The sequence below is a fragment of the Triturus cristatus genome, chromosome 8 (genome assembly GCF_964204655.1).
Source record: "Triturus cristatus chromosome 8, aTriCri1.1, whole genome shotgun sequence".
Classification (NCBI taxonomy): Eukaryota; Metazoa; Chordata; class Amphibia; order Caudata; family Salamandridae; genus Triturus; species Triturus cristatus.
Window position 1 is genome coordinate 1,314,955,923 of NC_140591.1, and position 20,199 is coordinate 1,314,976,121.

At 40.6% G+C, this 20,199-nt stretch overlaps 1 protein-coding gene across 13 annotated transcripts in view; it reads right to left on the bottom strand.

The window, feature by feature from the left end:
* The window catches only part of ROBO2 (roundabout guidance receptor 2), a 746,476-nt gene that overhangs the window by 293,453 nt on the left and 432,824 nt on the right, over positions 1-20,199 (bottom strand). The gene's annotated exons all lie outside the window — the stretch shown is intronic.

Consider the following 20,199-nt stretch of genomic DNA (forward strand, 5'->3'; position numbering starts at 1 on the left):
GTATAATTATTAATAGCTCCATCTAATAAAGTAATACGTAAAATGGGATATTCAGCGGGGCAGTGAGTTTGTTTTGCATCCGTTTATTCAAAATAATCCCTAATTTAATAGTTGTTATTGCTTAAAAACAACCATTAGTTGCATTCTCATTTAATGCAGCTTTTTCAACCATTAAATAAATGACATCTATTCACATCCAATGCTTTGACTTTCTTCCACTCTGGGGTACAAGGTTAGATTCCCTTTCGAGAATTAAGAGATAACATTTTAAATGAAAGAAATCAAAAACTCAGGAGAGCAATTCATGTGAAGCAGGAATAAATGTTAGAGATTCAAAAAAGGAACATTACAATTAGACATTTTCATTTCAATTTGAAGAATGCCAAATACATATCATTCAAAAATTTCAAATTCTGAACCAAAATGTAAAGACTCCCTTAGCTCTAGGAGTAAGAAGGCATCTACCAAATGGATGAGTAAGTAAATAGTATATTTGCAAGGACGAGGAGCTAGCCTAAAGTGCCTCTTAGATGTGTGGTAATGGAAAGATTCCATGCAACATCTCCACTTGATGAAATGCTGCACGCCTTCGAATCCATATTTCAGACTGTCAAACATTGGTTATAGTGTGTAGCTTGGCAGAATGAGCTAGGGCATTGTGACATGTTTGTTTCACTAAACCAAAGACCACCTCTTACCCATATCTTGAGAAGGGAGAAGACTCCGGGCTAGCTCCTACTAATGATAACTCCTGGACAGGGCTACTAGGATTAGTTTAACTCACAATGGTGAAGCAGTTATAATTTAGTTCAGTCCTATTTGGAAACCTACAATGGTGATATGACTTTTGTTCCATATGTAAAGGATGGAATGAAATTCGTATCTGCCAGTCATCTTGCTAATGTCAAACAGGAATGCCGTGACCCTTGATGTCATCATTTCCTATATTGTCAACTGTTATATATCCTAAACCTGGGTTCTTTCCAAAATTATTAATACACCAATATGCACACAACTATAGGGCCTGTCTCATCCTATCTCTAAAGAAGGGACCCCACATTTCCCCAGCCGTAAATATGTCACGCTGGTTGGTGATGAAACAATAAGTAACCAAAACCATCTGCCCAAGCAATAAAGCCTTCTTTTATTACTCAATCAGCAACCTCTTAAGAGTGGTTCCTCTCTCTTGACTGACCAGAAGTTATGGCCTGACCTTCTTAAACCTATTGGCTATTTGCTCCCCAAAAATTATTTTGGGGGGTAAATATGTTGATTTCTGAGGTTCCTACTCTGGAAAGGCATGCAGCTACGCTTTCAGCATTATCCTGACAAACATTCTCAAACAAGTAACGTCCCCTTTTGTCATCTCCACCTATGGATTACAATTGGGCAAATCTTATGAAACACACTATTTGTCTCATCTTCTCTTGTCTCTATTAGGACATTAATGCAGCCACACAGGGGTGTGACATTTTTATAAAAGAAAAAAACAAATATTACAAACAAAACACCAGATACAGAATAAGTCTTCTGTCCTTACCTTACATTTTACACTTTTCTATGTCCCCACTATTCTGCAAATTCCAAACGCTTTAGTTATATGCCACTATTAAGAAGTTCATAACTATAAAAAAAATCATGTGCTCTGTCTGGATTAACTGAACCATTCATAATACAGCTTTATAATGGAATAATTTGTGTTCGTCATAGTTAAAAAAAAAAAACGAATTATGCCTGTGCCTATTATGACTATGCCAATTTGGAAATCATTCACATTACAATATGCCAGTAGCAGTTGAAAATCCTTTATTCAAGAAAAAACGTCATAGACTGTAAATCCCTTGATTCACAAAGTTGTCGAAAGCTGGTATAATAGTACACTGACATTAATAGGATCATTTAAAATACATCCTTGTTAGACAGAAAGGAATGCTATAGAAATCTTTGAAACTAGGCTTTGTTGCAATAAAAGAGTCATATGTCAACAAGTCTTAACATGATTTATATGAGAGTTCATTTTGTAGATTATTATGAACTGATAATTCATATATACAGACACAGAGAGCCAAATACTCCAATGTCTGTACAAATGTATAGATTAGGGTACATAGCTACAGACTGGCAGAGCAAGGTTTTATGATGTTCAGCCACAATAAAGTTTTTACAAAATTAGATTTTTCATGGATATAGTTACCATTTTTTTTTAGTTCTGTCAGCTTGTGGTTATGTAGTTTAATTTCTTGTTCTGAGCAGCTCTCATACAAGAGTTGTCTGTCTATGGAATTAAAAAACCAATACAAAATCCCCAAGCTAAAAAGTAATAGGCTTGCACCTGTAGAATTACTTCAACTTAATCCTACATCTCTTGTACTGACCCAATTCCTCGAAGAAAACAACACCCTGTACTCGTCCCAATCCGGATTCCGCAGCAACCACAGAACCAAAACCGCCCTCATCGCTGCCACTGACGACATCAGGGCACTGCTGGACAACGGCGAAACTGCGGCCCTCATCCTCCTGGACCTCTCGGCCGCCTTCGACACCACACCCTACGCACACGCCTCTACATCGCAGGGATCCGCGACAAAGCCCTGGACTGGATCACCTCCTTCCTCCCCGACAGAACCCAGATAGTCCGCCTGCCTCCATTCCGACCCTAAGCCACCAAGATCACCAGCGGCTTACCCCAAGGATCATCCCTCAGCCCGACCCTCTTCAACATCTACATGACACCACTCACCAACATCATTCGATCACACAACCTCAACATCAACTCATACGCCGAAGACTCCCAGCTGATCCTCTCCCTCACCAAAGACCCCACCACCGCCAAAACCAACTTCCACGTAGGAATGAAGGCCATCGCCGAATGGATGAAGAGCAGTCACCTGAAACTGAACTTGGACAATATGGAGGTCCTCATCCTTGGCTCCACCCCCTCTGCCTGGGACAAGTCCTGGTGGCCGGCCTCGCTGGGAACTGCGCCGAAACCCACCGACCACGCACGCAACCTGGGGTTCATCCTGGACTCATCTCTATCAATGACCCAGCAAGTCAACGCCGTCTCCTCCTCTTGCTTCAACACCCTCCGCATGCTTCGCAAGATCTACAGATGGATCCCCACCAGAACCAGAAGGATGGTCACCCAGGCCCTTGTCACCAGTAGGCTGGACTACGGCAACGCCCTCTACGTGGAAACCATGGCCAAACTCCAGAAGGGACTCCAACACATACAGAACGCCTCTGCACGCCTCATCCTCAACATCCCCCACCACAGCCACATCACTGCCCACCTGAGGGACCTGCACTGGCTCCCCGTCAATAAGAGGATCACCTTCAAGCTCCTCATCCATGCTCACAAGGCAATCCACGATGCCGGACCAGCAAACCTCAACAAGCGACTCACCTTCTACAACCCCAACTGCCAGCTCCGCTCCGCTGACCTCGCCCCCGTCCCATGCATCCACCGAATGACCACCGGCGGCAGATCATTTTCCCACCTCGCCGTCAAGACATGGAACACCCTCCCTATCCACCTGCGATAGACCCAGGACCTGCTCACCTTCAGGAGACTTCTCAAGACCTGGTTGTTCGAACAATAGCAGCCCACCCTCAGCACCTTGAGACCCTCACGGGTGAGTAGCACCCTCTATAAATGATTGATTGATTGATTGATTGTAGATGTTCCACTTTTTAAGGATTCAGAAAGAATCTCGAGGATATTCCAGAAAATCTACAAAAGTTACATATTTCTAATAATTAAATTTGTAAAAAAGTATTCTTGCCTTAACACATGTAACTTCTTCACAGAGGGACAGTATTTTTCACACTGGTAATACTCTACTCTAAAATCCCTACTAAATGATGGAATGGAGGAGGTTAGTCAATTGCTTTCTAACTCTAGGACGTCATTTCATTGCTGCCTTTCCAAAAGGCAAATGTGCATTTGGTTCTAATGTGGATGCAACCAAACAATCAGTAAGTGAATACAGACAAATTCACAAGTACTCACATCAGAAGGAAATGAAAAACCCACTAATCTATGCAAATACAACTCTAACAATGTGTCAATTCTGCCATACAGATTTTTAATGCACCATGTTTTATGGATAGAAACTTAACAACGAGCCCTCCAGATTTGGCATTATGATGGTATAAATCAGCCATACTTTTCCAAAATGCATCTTTAACAACTGCTTTGGTGTTACTATAGATCAGGGAGGGGTTGCTCTAATAATATGTGCACTAGAATGTCTAGTGTGGACAAAAAGGTCCATAATTATGTCCAACAGATGCACAGCATTTCTTATTGAGAACATCTGTGACAGTATATATCTATCTAACCTATCCATTCCTGTTCACCCATATACGCTACTGTACAAAATCGTATGACAGGTTTAACATATAATTTGGATTTTTACCGTTTTCAGTATCTACTTTTTTTTTTAACCCCTTCGCCGCGGCAGGGATTCCGCCGCGGCGCTGGGGGGGTTTGGGGGCAGCGCGGTGGCGCTGTGCTCGTGACGGAACCGCTCCGCCACGAGCCACGGTTGAGCTGTGCTCATGACGGAGTGGTTCCGTCACGTCTCCGCCCACTGCGCTAATCGCCCGCACAGGCGGGGAATTAGCGCCGCGTGGGCGGAGCGGCGGCCAACGGCCGCAGCATGACGGAACCACTCCGTCATGAGCACAGCGCAACCGTGGCTCATGACGGAGTGGTTCCGTCATGAGCAGGGAAGGGGTTAATGTAATTTCAGCATTTATAAATAAATGTACTACTGACTCACATCATTTAGTTACATGGCTTACCTGAAATTCATCTGTCTGTTTTATTATTCATTTTCAAATCAAAATTTTGAAAAATATTTTATGTGCTGTCACCTGTACCAAAACATGTTTATTTACATACATTTCAAGTATTTTTAATCACAAAAAACATATGCCAGTCACTTCATCATTCAATCACTTTCAATATTTCGTAACAGGTCTCTACTAGTGAATGATGATTGTTCATAGGGATATCATATATTAAATACCCCTATACACAAATTATCTGAAACAATATACAAGTCATTCATAAAAAGAGATAATGTAACTGACTGCAATGGCCTATGATCCGGATTAATATATAAATTTGACTTGCAACACAAAATCCTCTGCTGTCAGGAGGAAATACTATATCCACTAAAGCTATCTCCTCAAACAGAATACCCCTCTAGTGTATTCTCATTCTATATAAGCAACTCTTGATATCCTAGGATTTAACAATACCACCCACCTCTGAATAACACTCCGACTTTTCAACTTCTTCCTCAAAGGAAGGATAACAGATGTATTATCAATACATACTTCCCTATTAACCTGGACAGACTAAGCAATCTTTTCTGTTAAGTGAGGCTTCATTCATAGCTAGCTTAGTCAATCATGAAGATACAGATGGTTACACATGGTCAGATTAAGAGAACACTGGTAACATATAAAATCAATGAAAAGCAGTGATTCCTTAAATTCCTCCTTAGGTATAATTTCAAGCCGATTCTTGTCTAAAGAATAATGAATGTCTTGCTATAATAGTATTATATATGACAGGATTCTGAGTTACTATACTCTCTTAATCAGGACTAAATATCTTTGAAAGATCCAGTGCCTTCAGGATGGTTGTGACCATGGTATCAATTACGATTGTTTGGAACAATGTGACCCCCTCAAAGAACATTACTGACAAAGAGCAGACCACCGTAAGTCATACTTTAATTTAGCATATTTAATAAAGTGTGTGAATTAACATAATATATAATTTTTCTTTATTGGCTGTTGCAATTGCAAGACGTTTCCTGGCCAAATGCACATCTATGTTTTGTCTGAAAAAGACTGGTAGCCATGAAAACCTGGCAAACAAAAATCATATAACTAAAAACATCAGATATACATATTTTCAAGTGTTCAATGGATATACCCATATGTTGGTGCTAAAGTATAGCATGAGAGATATCAAATACATTGATATAATTGAGTTATTATGCTGATGTTGTTGTAACCAACTAGTACAATGTAATTACTTCACGTTGCCATGATCTATGCATATCACATAATTGAGAAATATTGTATAAAGGGACTAGTTTCCATAGTAACAATGAAACGTATTGATTTCAGCTCAAGGTACATTTATTTCTCTATTAACTGCATAAAACCCCACGCAGCATTCCATTAAAAAAATCAATGTAAGGAAACAAACTTTGGAATGATCATTACGCATTTCATGCCCTGCCATGCTATTAGATGCTTTGCGTTCAGGAAATATTAATATAATGTAACAACATCCCAATAGATTGTGCGTACGATTAGTGAATTATTTATTTGACGTTTGCTACACGTATGCTCCAGGGGAGCGTGGTGACATGACACCTTGCAGGCTCCTGCTGATCCCTCAATCCTGGTGAATAAAGATATTGCCTTTACTGAACCAATTGCCTTGTAATGGTAGAAATCATCCCAATTACTACTAGCCTTTCTCTATAATTATATAACATCGTGCATAGTTGGCTTGCTCATAAAACTGTAATCATTTGCCATTAAGTTTGAAAACATGATGCAATGCTGAAATTGCAATAATACCTTCAAATTACAGTGAAGAGCACCAGTAATCCTCCAGAGTCATCACCTCCATATTATAGCTATAATATGGTTTTATTAAAGCTTTTAGTTACATTCAGAAGCTATCTTGTCTGACACTGAAATGTTCTACAGAAAGTGCTGCTTCTGCAGTAAAACTACAGCTAAACACACTTCCATGACTCATAATCCTAAAAAACTATTACGCACTTGTTCATCCTCTCACATAATTAATGTATACAGCAGTATTCACATGCATAATTGCCATACATTAATTGGGCTGTTAATGAAAGATGGCCCATGGCTACAGTGACCACCACACTCCATTATGAACACTTTATCCTATCCTGGGATTTGTGTTAATGACTAATACATATTGGGTATTGTAGTCTTGTTTGGAGTATACTGACCGCACTGGACTAACTTAATAGTTATTATTTTCAGGTGAAAAGTTTTGGACTTGAAACAGTGCTGATATTGACATGAGGTGGGGAGATCACCTTATTCTTGGATGACAAACTGGGGAATACCACTGACCCTGCGAGTGTTATGTCTAAAGGGATGCAGCCCCAGTCCAAAAAAAAGTGAGGGTTCCCTATTCCACAGTTGAAGTATGTGGAATCATTGAACTGAACACTGTCGGAGCAACAGTTCGAAGAGTTGTGTCAGCACAGTGAACTACAAGGATGTGTGTCTACCTCAGATGTCACCATGCATTCTCTATATCTAGAAACACACCAAAGTCGCCGCCCTCCTAAAATAAATCCTCAGCCAGCCCCAAAGTACTCAGAAAGGCTTGATTACCCTCATGGGTGACCAGCAATGCTCTACAAATCCACCTTACATTACACAGCAAAAGAATAAATAATTCAGACTTTGAACAGTCATTTCAAATTTGAGGTCCTTCCCAATAATTTTCCTATTTATCTTCAGATTCCTGAAGCATCCATTGAAAATCCTTTAGTTTACACTCCATTCAGGTAGCTTACATGGGGCCAGAACACATCAGCACACCCACCCAAGATATTGCAAGGGAATATGGTCTTTACTGCTCCCTCTCCACTTAGGGCCTCCAGGCCGATTACAAGCAGACCCATTGTGCCTTAGTGGTTGTGCAAAATATGATGGTTTTGGCAATGATTTGTGTACTTGTCCCAGCATGCTCCAGAATAATAGAGCTAGGGAAAATTCTAAAATAGTTGGATATAGACGAAATTGCACACACACTTATGTGACCAACATGACATCCCGAAAGTCTGTGGAACATTCAAGAACTCAGTACTCAAGTCAAGACTCGCTTTTCACAAGAGTGCAATAAAACATGAAATGCTTTGCTGGACACAGAACAAATGTGATCGGTGTAACCTCAGGGGCACAATGTTTAGTATAAAACTCCACTGGCATAAAGTCAAAGCAAGGATTTGTGCCCAAGTATATGAAAATTGTTTAATAATTGTGGAAGATGCAAGTCCTTCCCAAGTAACAAGTCCAAAATCATGTCAGGTCAAACACACAATTTCAATAAAGATACCAGGCCTCAACACATGGAAGCTATAGCACAGACCATATAAGCTGAACCTAAGGGAAAGTGTGCAAAGTATTTAGCAGTACCAGAAAATTAAAAAGTTAAACCACAACACAATAGTAAAATATTATATGAAAAATGACACCAAAACAACAAAAAACTAAAACTCACTCAAGGGACCTGGCAATATGAACTCTTAACGTTTTAGGGCAAAAAGTGCAAAGGAAATGTACAGTGCCAATTCCAAGTCACTGACCTTGGTGCAATTTCAAGCTGACCCCGATGGAGTGGATTTTGGCTACCCCAAGCAGGTCTGACTTAGTCTTTAAAATGGAGGTCAAAATCCTCCAGCTTGGCAAGGCTATGGGCTGTATCTGTTTTACTTCTCTGGAAGTCGGACAGCCATTGGACGAGGACCAACTGAAACTATAGCTTTTGGCAGGAAAATTCAAATGTCACGCTCCAAAAAGTAAAACATTAGTGGGGCCAACTCTTCCCACTTCCACTGCATAACATTTAGGTGTGCTGCAGACTATACCCCGTGCACTATTCTGGGTAAAATCCATCATGCCAGCAGCCTTCTGCCCTTGGACATTTCAGGTGTCCTAGTCAGGGGTCCCCTCCTCCTAAACCGAAACAAACTGGTTCGGGGACCAGGTTCCTCTGCCTCTGCACTAGTGCGAAACTGGCTACTGTTAGCCCATGGAACAAAGGCCTCTCTTCCACAGGTCCCCCCTGTACACTTAACTATGAATGGGCAGCACTCGCTCTGGTCCTTTTTTAAGTTTATGAAGTTCATGAACTACCCCAGCTGCCCTTCCTGAACGGAACAAAGCTACATACCTCACACCCAAGTGTTTGTACCAAACAACCTAAGCCATTGTTTCTTGTCTGGGAGTGGTTGCTATGCCTCATTAATGGGAAAAACCGACGGCCAGCCGCTAGCAGATTAATGCTAATTAGCATACAGGAGGTTTAGACGGATAGAGCTTTTCAAAGGTTACTTTTCTTAAACCTGAATCATTCCTGTAGCTTATCCCAAACCCAAGTTAGCAGATATAGTATTTTATTCCTAACTTTTGTTTTTCACATGGGATAGATACAGCTTTTTAAAGTGAAAATAGCCTTTTAACTAGAGGTACATTGCAACACAAAATTTTGGCATTTGCCACTTATAAATACTATGTATTCTATCTTGTGGGCTTTAAGTCCTACTTCAGGCGGGTTGTTTAATATTTAAAATAGGGTTCTTTCCTGTGAAAAAGGGTTATTTTCCCAGGTTTATCTGCAGGTTGAAAGGCTGTCGCAGTCAGGCTACTTTGAACCATATTTCTTTCATCACCCAGTGGATGACAGAACATGTAGTGCAGTCAGCAGGTGACATTTACCTTCCCGTGCTATTGGTGTGTTTTCTTGCACCATATACTATGGCTTTGCTGGGTATTTAAATATTCCAAGTGGGGATTAGCCATTTTCAGAACAATCGGGAAAAAAATGGTTGTGATCATGCAGAAAGATGGATTTTCTTACACCAGGTATATCTGACGATGTCTGCATGCACCTGAAATACTAAATACAATTCTATCGCCAATTATCAGGAACAGTGCAATGATTATCAGAGTATTTAAGAACTTTTTGTCTCCAAAAAATTGCATTTTTGGGGGACTTATGAAGTAATTTGATGCCACCATTAAATTCAAAGTTAACATTCTGGTTCACATGAATAGGAATTAGGGATTTTACACTAAAGTGTGCACATATAAACGTATATGGTAGAATTGCAACATTTGATATATTAGTATTAGGGTTGGGTTTGTGGGCACTTCTGAATTAGACCTCATGGCACACGTCCAAATGAGCCCCTTGACCCTCCTCCTTCAATGGTCGACCCTCCTCCTTCAATGGTTGATTAAATTAGCCACAGTGTGTAGGTAACAATGACCATCTGTTAATGAGCTCACGGGTATCCAAATCGTGGGCATGCACAACTACAGAATTCGGTTTGTGGGCTTTTCTGAATTAGACTCTCTGAAAGATAAGTGGTGGCTCTAAATGAAAGCATTGGCTCTGTCTGCCATGACTGGGCTCTCATAGCTACGTGGACCAATGGATCCACTCTAGAGGTCTATGCTTGACCTCATGGACACAGGTCTGAGTACAAATGAGCCCTTTGACCCTCCTCCTTCGGAGGATGATTACATCAGCCCCAGTGTGTAGATAACAATGAACATCTGCTAATGAGCTTCAAGGTGTCCAAATTGTGGGCATGCACATCTTACAACTATACATTTTATGTTATGCTAGCATTTGAGCCAATTCACCAAATGGGTGTTACACACTTTTGTAAATGTCGGGATATGATTTATGTCACGTTACACTAGAATGATTTTCAGTACTTAACAAAAAATCATTTGAACTATCACATAATGTTCTCATAAAATTGATTTAACTTTTCCAACATATCTTCAAAAGTTGGCACATCCCTCCATATATGTGTTGTCCAAAATTTGGAACACCTCCCTTACCTCCGGTATTTTTCCTGATTTATGAAAGCATGCCACTATCCTGGCCCTTAAGAAAAAACCCAATGGTGATTCAGGGGAAATGTATAATTACAGACCTATTTCTCTGCTGCCAGCTCCAGCAAAAATGCTAGAAAAGGTAGTGCAGTGACAATTGGACAATTTTATCGAGAGCCACAGTATCTTGCACGTTACTCAATCTGGTTTCCGTGCTGGTTTTAGCACAGAGATGGCATTATTAGAGGTGGCTGATTCAGTGAGGATGGCGTTGGATTCAGCGGCATCAGCTATGCTGGTGCTCCTGGATCTATCAGCGGCATTTGACACGGTAGACCACTGGTTCAACGTCTCTTGGGCATCTGCATTGGGGGTACAACCTGGCTTGGCTGAAGTAATTCCTCCATAAGCGCACACAAAGGGTGGCTTTACAACCATATCCTATTGTAAGCACTTATGGTGTGGGGTGCAGCAAGGGTCGGCCCTAAGCCCGTTGTTGTTCAACATTTATTTGGCCCCATTATGTTCACTGATAGCCAACTGTGGTGTGAAGGAGATTTCCTACACCAACGCTACCCAGTTGGTATTTCCTTTTAACAACCAGTCAGAAGACTCTTTTAAGAGCTTCAATGGCTGTCTAAAAGATATTGCCCTTTGGATGAACAACAACAAACTTAAACTTAATAGCGAAAAAACAGAAGTGATGTTTTTGGGGAAAAAACAGCCCCCTGCTGCTGACCTGTGGTGGCCTGTGGAAATGGGCTTACCACCAACTCGAGAAGGTACTGCCAAAAATTTGGGAGTAAAGTGGGAGGCTGACCTATCTTTTTCAGCTCAAATTCAGCAGGTGACAGCTGCCTGCTTCGGCAGATTGAGAATCTGCCAAAAATTTTACATCTGCTGCCGGAGAATTGTCATCGGGTCATGGTCCATGCCACAGTAACTTCTCGGCTGGACTACGCGAATGGCCTCTACTTGGGCTTGCCGGCCTACCTTGTTAAGAAACTCAAAATGGTTCAAAATGTGGCTGCGAGATTGATTAGACATGTTCCATTTCGGCATCATATCTCTCCGCATATCAAGGAACTGCACTGGTTGCCGGTAGCCAAAAGAATCAGATTTAAGGCCTTAACCCTAGCTTTCCGGTCAATCCATGGAACTTGCTCCAGCTATTTGAAACAACAGCTATGCGCCTACAAGCAGTCTCGCTCATTGAGGTCTAATTCTCAGAACCTGCTCTGCACTCCACGAGTTAGGAAAGCTTGGTTGGGTGGCAGATCTTTTACAGTCGGGCATCCACGTTATGGAACTCCCTGCCTAATGTTTTGTGCCAGATTGTCTCTGAATTGCAATTCAGGAAAGCAGGCAAAACATGGCTTTTTAGCCTAGACTAACTTCCTATGAGCCTTGGCTGTTGTGTGACTCATGGTTGCCACCTGTTGCTATAGCGCCGGGACACCTCTATTGAGGTAGCTGTACACGCTCTATAAATGGCTGTATTATTATTATTATTATTATTATTATTCAATGGGATGCTATGCACATGAATGGATATGTGGGTAAAATGTATTATATGTGAAAACGTAATCAAATGAGACTCTATAACAAACATTGCTTTGGGCATCCTTATATCAAAGTTTAATTAACTGAATTATAACTACCTTTTCTCTAGGGCATGTGCAAACTGCTAAATTATTTCATAATGAACAACATCATGGCATTGTATTACATTAGTTAAGGATCCAATAATTAGAAGATGTATGTTTCGACATGAACCAAACACAATTTCCTCAGTAAGTGAATTAATATCTTGGCAAGAATTGCATGTTACCAACGTGATGAAATATTGCTTACCTATTTTTTTTAAACCATCTTTAACTAAGCTTGAATGGCCTATTATCTGTTTTTGAAAAAAGAGAATGCGAGTTTTGAGCTGCACCTCCACAATGTGAAATAAATGTCCGTGCAAAATTTGACATAGGTTTCCTAGAGAAGATTTCTCAGAAACAAAAAACATCTATTATAGATGTATAATAAAGGTACTCAGCTCAGTGGGTTACTGCTTTTGTCATAGAGATCCTTTTCTTACTTGCAGTTCATAATTTAAAATCGTAATATAGCACAGTGAGCAATGAACTGCCAAAGAACCGCATGCAAACTGCATGATAGTGGTTAGAAAGTTATGTTTTTTCCCAGTCTTTCATTATCCTAATGCTGCTAAAAAGGATTGTTCTAAGTAGAGATAAATTATTATTAGTAAAGCCAACCCTAATCACAGTTTTGCAATTTGAATCATGAGTTTGTGCTTATCCAGACCAAGTAATTTTATAATATGCCTACCAGTTTAGATGACATTTGAGCTTTGTGTTATGTAACATTTTATATACACTGATTTACACATGTGTGTATCATTGCCTCTGTATGTGATGTAAAGTGCTCCTACACTGGTATGAGAGGTGCTATAAAAGAAATTAAATACATATGGAGAGACTATGGAAAGATGAGGGGCAAAGTTGCAGAATGATTGTGAGGGAATCTGTGGTGGAGGAGGAGGTCATCGGGGAAGCGCCCCAAAATATTGTTGAACTGGCTGCTACCAGTGCTAAAGCTAGCCGTGCTGTGCCTCTAATATGGGTGGAGGATGCTAATGTCCTTCAAAACGGTCTTTCATTGTGTTCTCAGCTTCTTGGCTGTGCCTAACAGTGAATGTGTGCACTCATAATATATTAAATTCATGTTTCTTGCTTGACATCTTATTTTTTGTGTTTTTTATGAGCATGTCTGTGGTTATGACTGGATATCCTAGTGCACTGTAAGGTCATCATTTAGTATTCTTTGAAAGCTGATACAGTTGAATAAATAATTACAAATATGTTGCAGAATGCACCATATTTGCCATTTTTTCCAAATGTTCTTTCGCCAAACCCCGCCTTATAGTGGTCAGTGTTCCTCACTATGCACCTAATGGGGGCTGATCTAACAAAATTTGCCAGGGCTACTTTGTGTTCCCAATCTGGGCATGCTCTTAGAGTATTGAATCCATTTCTAGGAACAAAGCAGATATGTGTGTACACGACTGTTCGTGTATTTCATCAGTGATGTCCTCAGTAATGTCACTGACCATGTAATATGTGTGGTCATAAGCACTGCATTGCGGGGGGTGCAAGTTATAGTATGTTCATGTAACTATAACTGATGAATTTCAATGGTTATGTATGAGTGAAATCTGAGCCTAACTATAACGTTCCTGCAGACGATGAAGGGTCACAAGAAAACAACAGGCAGCCAGGGCTAAAATGCGGACCCCAAAGGATACAAGGAGTCACAAAGAAATGGAATATACAGGAAAGAAGTGACTCAAACAGATGGACTTAAAGAACAAAAATATATTTCCTACCCAACGTTTCAGTTTCTGCCTTCCTCAAGTTGTATAAAATGGCTTGCTCAGTGGCTGCACAGATTACACTGCTGGATTTTCAAAAAGCATATGAGATTATATACACATACACATACAACCATTGAATATTGGGAACCACGATCAGCTGAAGGGGGCGGAGTAAGCACATTTCCCATATGCTACTTCTCATTTAAATATAATTTGTTGTTTTACAGTCTAACAGTATATGTAGAATATATTATCTCAAATTAATTCCATTTTCGATCCCCATACATAAGATTACAGTAGCATATGTCTTATGTAATTTTGACAAAACATAAGAGAGAGTGAGAAATTATTAAATTGTGTAAGAAATTCATCAATGTCTTAGTTCATCTGCTCGAGGAGCAGAATTTGTTCCCTGTAATCATATATATCAAAACAGGACTTTCTGCCTGACATGGGTTTAGGCAACTCCGTGGAGAAATAAAAAAATCAACCATTAAAGTATTATTACACTGCTCGTTGTTTTAATAAACAGAGCATTTATTTCACCAGGACTTGCTTGATTAAAAGGGCCTGTGCCAAAAGGACATATTCCGATATACAGAGAATCTGATGAACAAAATGAATCCATTTTGGGAATTTGGGATTTTTTAAAATGCATTTACATATATAACTACACTCCATGTTGTTGAAATGTGTCCTAGCATAATACAGAGTTCATGTTTCTAGAGGAATCTTAAAGCGCTCCAGAATGTCATACCTGGAAATGCTCATTCTCTCACCCTGAAAGAATCCCAAACCTGACAAAATAAAAGACAAATTCAAGCAGCATTTATCACCCTTCATATCTCTAGGTATTTATTGAGTGCAAACCTCACCCAAAGCTAGCACGGCACTTACTAGCAATAAACGCTGAGAGCCAAATAGTAAATCACGCTGTGAACAGGGGCAACAGTGAAGTTTGAATGACTAGGGTATAGAATTCCATAGACACACGCTGCCCAGTGGTCATAAGGCAGCAGAGCAGGTCTCCAATCTGTGATTGTAGCATTACTAATCACAAGTCCGTATTCAAAAGTAGTGAACAAATGTTTACAAGCATAATAAGATGAATCATGAATCAGTACATTAGCCTACAAAACGTCACTAGGAACGTCACCAAGGGGCCAACTGGGAAAGGAGCACTTTATATGGTCTCAAAAAGTAGCACACACACAACGTAGCTGTAATATAGCCTTATAGCCCGCCGTAGCCCTGCTACGAAGGGCTATAAGGCTATTAGAACATTCTGCCACTAGAGGGCAGAATGTTCTACCAAAACAAAGCCCTTCAGGGAGCGCGAGGGGATTGAAATCCCCTCAGGCTCCCTGAAGTCTTTGTTCACAGCCAGAGCTGTGAACAAAGACACATTGGAATGTTGGTGCTCCGGGCTTATACCGGCCAGTATTAGCCCGGAGCGCTCCATTGTCTTCAATGGAGCTGCCAACGTTCCAATGTTCTAATCATTCTTAAATCAAACATTTACAAGTATGGAACGCTTTCTCGGATGACATAGTAGAAAAGAACCTTTCTGCAGGTACCAACATGAGGCATGGCATATCTGTTGATGGCTTAGCTACAAAATCATGTTCTCCTTTTGAAGGGGTTATTTCCAGGACCATTGGGGACTCTGAAGGCACATTAAAACCAATACACCAGAGTTAATACATGAGATAAGTGGTTACATTTCCATTATGCTCAATGGCAGGTGCAAAGGTGCTGATTCACACAGGTTAACGTACACTTTTGGATTTGTACGTTTACGATTGTTGGAAATTCACAAAGGTATTTTAATAGTAGTATATTTACGACTGCGGAGTGTACGCACCTAAAAAACTAGGACTTTTTAGGTGCGGAGACTTCACAGTCATTAAGATATTACTAGTAAAATAAAGTAATTTGTGAATAGCAAACAGTCATAAACTTATATCAAAGTGTAAGTTTATATTTGCGAATCAGGCCCAGAGGCTCTAAGTATGCTAATACCTCCTAACAGTCAGAGCTAGTGCAAAATTTGGAAGGCGGGCTGAATGAAACGTTGTGCCTTTTTAGCATGGCCGAACTGGGAACAGAACCCATCCATGGCAATTCTGCTCGACCGGCCCCGGGTGGGGTGGGGGGTGCTACTCAGAAGTGCGGGTGGGGGGGCAATTGGAGGTTGCTAGTGTCAAGCACTGCAGCCGCTTTTGTTACAGATACAATATTGCAGCACTGCTGCAAAACCGGCCCCCACGGATTAGAAACCAGCCCCCACCCTTCCAGCCCAACAGGAAAACGCCCGGTGCCCACTACGCCCTGTCCGGCGCTGCTTTTTAGCAATACATAGCAATACATTGGATAGGAAGTGAGCAAACCAATAAAGCAGAAGACGTGGGTAACTTTTAGTCTGAATATGAATCTAAATACCTGCAAACGTAGTCTAGGTATATTGGGTAAATTCTACAACAACAAAATTCCTTCACAAATTCCAGTCTGGCCTACTGCTTGACATGTCCATTTTATTGTTTCCAGTAATTTCAGTTGCCTTGTTCCTTCAGTGACCTTTCCTGACCCCGATGCATTCTTCGCAGGGTATGTGCAGCACATCAACATTGATCTGTAGGCAAAGCACTGTCACACCCAATCGATAGATCATTCCTTCAGTAACAGGACTGACTATTGCTGAGTTTTGCTTTCAGATTTTATTTTCCACTGATCAATAATCCTTAAAGGATGCATTGTAAATCGGGGCGCAATTAGTACCTGTCTGCCAGCTAGTTATTAGCACAGTGTAATTTTAAGAGCAGGTTTTTAATTTTAAAGGTCCTTTGGACATGTTCCAACATGTGAAAGGCTTAGTGAAACAATCTACTTAGAATGAAAAGGGACAGAATAAAAACAGCATTGCAGTAATTACGTCTCAAGTGATGTCTTTTTTCTACCACCACCTTTCTATTGACAATCAAAATAACATCTACTGATTAAACCCAAACTCTCATTCAAATCAAGCTAACAACTCAATTAATATTTTTAGCTTCATCATCCTCCTAACTCTCCAGTAATTTAATTTGAATTAGAAATGTAATCTGCTTCTGCTCTACCGTACCTCCAACTTTTCTACACGTTTTGATTACGGGCACATGATGGGCAATGGGTTTTGCTGATTAGGATGTCTACCTCGAAAACATGTCTTTAGTTGTATTTCAAAATAACCATCAAACCACCCGAGTTGCAAAAAGAAATCTAGGTAATGCTAAAGGCTATAAAACCCAGTGGGTGTGAAACATGACGCTATTCTTCACCACTATAGAGCCAATTGTGGTAGAGAATTAGCAACATAAAACAAACAAAAATGAAGCAATGGCAATATAAAATAATAAAAGCATGAACTCCATGAATGGCTTGTGGGCTGGATTCTCACACAGATTCTGGTGTTTTTGGCCAAACAGTGGCTTATTTAGCAGTTTTGTTCATGGCCGTGTGCCAAAACAGTATATTGGATACTCTCATTTCATAGTTTTAAACGTGTTCCTGAATTTTCCACAAAAATAAGAAAACAAAGTAGGCTTCGAAACAGTCTATGGATAAAAGTCTCTAAATTATAGTGGATGGTCCAGACACGAGAGGCAAAAGCAATGTGTGTGAACAGTAGAACTCAATGGAAAGGCAGTCTGTTGTTTCAGTGTTAATTATATCTCACTGGCATTTAGTGAGATTCTGGCACATGAAAAAAAGAACCACCACAAGCATAGGCAATCACAATGTTCCTGTTAACAACAATCCCTCCCAATGAAGTAGCTCGGACACTCTGATTTTAAACAGTGGACAAAGCAAGATTGTAATTCCTATGTAATATTGTCCATAACATTTAAGAGTCATATGAAAGGGCAGGCACATAAGGATAACTTTGCTTTACTTGTCCATAAAAATCCAACATTATAGGTTATGTTCTATCAAAGCTCCTTTTTGAAAAATAATAGACTTTGAAACGTTTTATCCTAATAATTTAAACATTTGCTTAGTATATTAGCAATATGCCACTTATTTTCTTCCAATGTATCTTTATCAAGCTTGAGAAATCTTGATTGTATCTGTTTTGGGACCCCTGCAGGCACATCGGTTGCCATATCTCCAAGACCATGACATTCAAAGGCAGGGTATAAAGTCCAAACCCTCAATGCACACATTTCAGAAGCAATCCTCCCTAAAAAGCACGCTCTTCCCTACAGACTGAGGTCCAAATATCTTGTTGTCTTAGGAGACTACCTTTCCATTTCTGGAACCATGTCCTGGAATCAGAGATTCCAATCAAAGAGAGAAATAGCTCTCCCAAGGTTCCTTTGACAAGCAGTATGGTAATGCAGGGACCAATGTTTTCATTTTCTTTCCCTCTGCAGTTGTTTTTTTTTGCTACCTTATATGCCAGGTGAGGACATTTAAAGAAAATGCCAAGGATTACATAAGTGATGCAGTGCTAATGGGTGCCACTATTCATTGCCCCTTGCAAATCATCTACAAGAATTAGGAAGGTTAAATAAAAAATAAATAAAAGAATAAGACAAAGCTTTCACAATTGCCCGCACATAAGCAAGTAAGTTAAGCATTATTGTATGGATGCTGAGTTTTAAAACAGCCCAGTTTATCATATACATTTATTGTTTTACACTGAGTTCTAGCTCACCAGTTTCCTGATTTATATCATCAAACCCTGGAACAAAGACAATGAGCCTATCACGTTTACTTACAGTGAGTCAACAAGTGATAGCTAATTTAGCATAGGGACACTGTTCCTATGGCAGGATGCAAAAATGTCACCCATGCTCGAGGGTGCAAAAAGTCACCCGTGCGACAAGAAAAAAAGGGGTGAGGAAGTAAAAAAGAAGAAGAAAAGGAACAAAAGACATCCTAGGTAAAAGTGACCCAATAGTCAAGTGGAACAACCATTGGTGTTTCCTCTGTTGCCCTCACACACCCCAAGAGGTGTCATGCTTCATCATCGGGCAGTTGCTCCTCGTGGGGCCGGCGCTGCAATTCCCCACGGGTCCCCCGAAGGGTCTCTTTGTCGGAGATCTTTTAAAGAACTGCCGGATGGTGCATGTGGGTGTGTGGGGTATGGGTCTAAAGAAGGGTAAAAAAAGGGTGCGTGCAAGGTGATATGAAAATATATTAAATAAAGGGTAAACTTGAATCGAATGTATAAATTGTATACCCTTTGCAGATCAACTGCTACATAAAATCTTGTCCAAGAGGCACACTATGCCCAGGTGTCAAAAGGTCATAGGTCAACATGTTTCGCGCCTGTGTCGCCATAAGGGTCGTTGGCGCTTCTTCAGGACCAGAACTAAAATGAATAAAGTGCACGTGAAAAGAGTTGTTACTAAACCCTTAAGATCAAACAGGGCAGGGCAGTAACCTGTATACCTAAAATGTGGCTACAGCTGCATGATGAAACAACGCTCCTGATGAAAACCTAGGAAACAGGAAGAACATAAATGACAAATAAGAACATCAGTAACAACTTGATGACTTATAGTGTGCCACATCTGTGTGCGCATCAATTATATCAGACAATAGGCAAACACGGGCTCAGGAGACACATATACATCCGGTTGGGCCTGACACAGTGCGATACTTGTAGACATCCCGTGTCAGTTAGTTGTAGTGTTATTGTTAGCACTCGTAACCCTCCATTTGTCCTAGATATCAAATGTGCAAAAAGGTGTCACAGCAACTAATGAATTACTACAGATATTGCACAGCCCTGTATCGGTACCAAAAGGTGGTAAATTCTCAAATGCGCTTACCCCGCTGTTTCGTGAAGGAACCTCCACTGGCAGAAGCCAGAGACGCCCGCACATTACCGGACTGGAAGAGCAAGAATAATGCACATAAAATAAAAAAAAATTATTATTGAGGGAGAAGGAAACGCGGCACACACTATAACGTGCCAGTAGCTCGCTATGTTCCAGGCTCTACCATCCAAATCTACTTACAGGATTCTGGTGCGCATGCGCTGTGTATTTCTATCTACGCGCATATGCGCCTCAGGTGAACTTGCGAGGACAACCCGGAAAGGGTTTCCGCCCACTCCTCCCCTTACTTCATAAGAACCGCGTCTTGCAATCACATTCGTAACTTCCTGG